The following is a 251-nucleotide window of genomic DNA, read 5'->3' on the forward strand; positions in this document are numbered from 1 at the left end:
CAGGAGAAATATCAATAACCTCAGATATGCAGATGACACCACACTTATGGCAGAAAGTGAAGAAGAACTAAAAAGCCTCTTGATGAAAGTGAAAGTGGACAGTGAAAAAGTTGGCTTAAAACTCAACATTCCGAAAATGAAGATCATGGCATCCGGTCCCATCACTTCATGCCAAATAGATGGGGAAACAGTGGAAACAGTGTCAGACTTTATTTTGGGGGGCTCCAAAATCACTGCAGATTATGACTGCA

This window comes from Bison bison, unplaced genomic scaffold (genome assembly GCF_000754665.1).
Source record: "Bison bison bison isolate TAMUID 2011002044 unplaced genomic scaffold, Bison_UMD1.0 scf7180017864044, whole genome shotgun sequence".
NCBI lineage: Eukaryota > Metazoa > Chordata > Mammalia > Artiodactyla > Bovidae > Bison > Bison bison.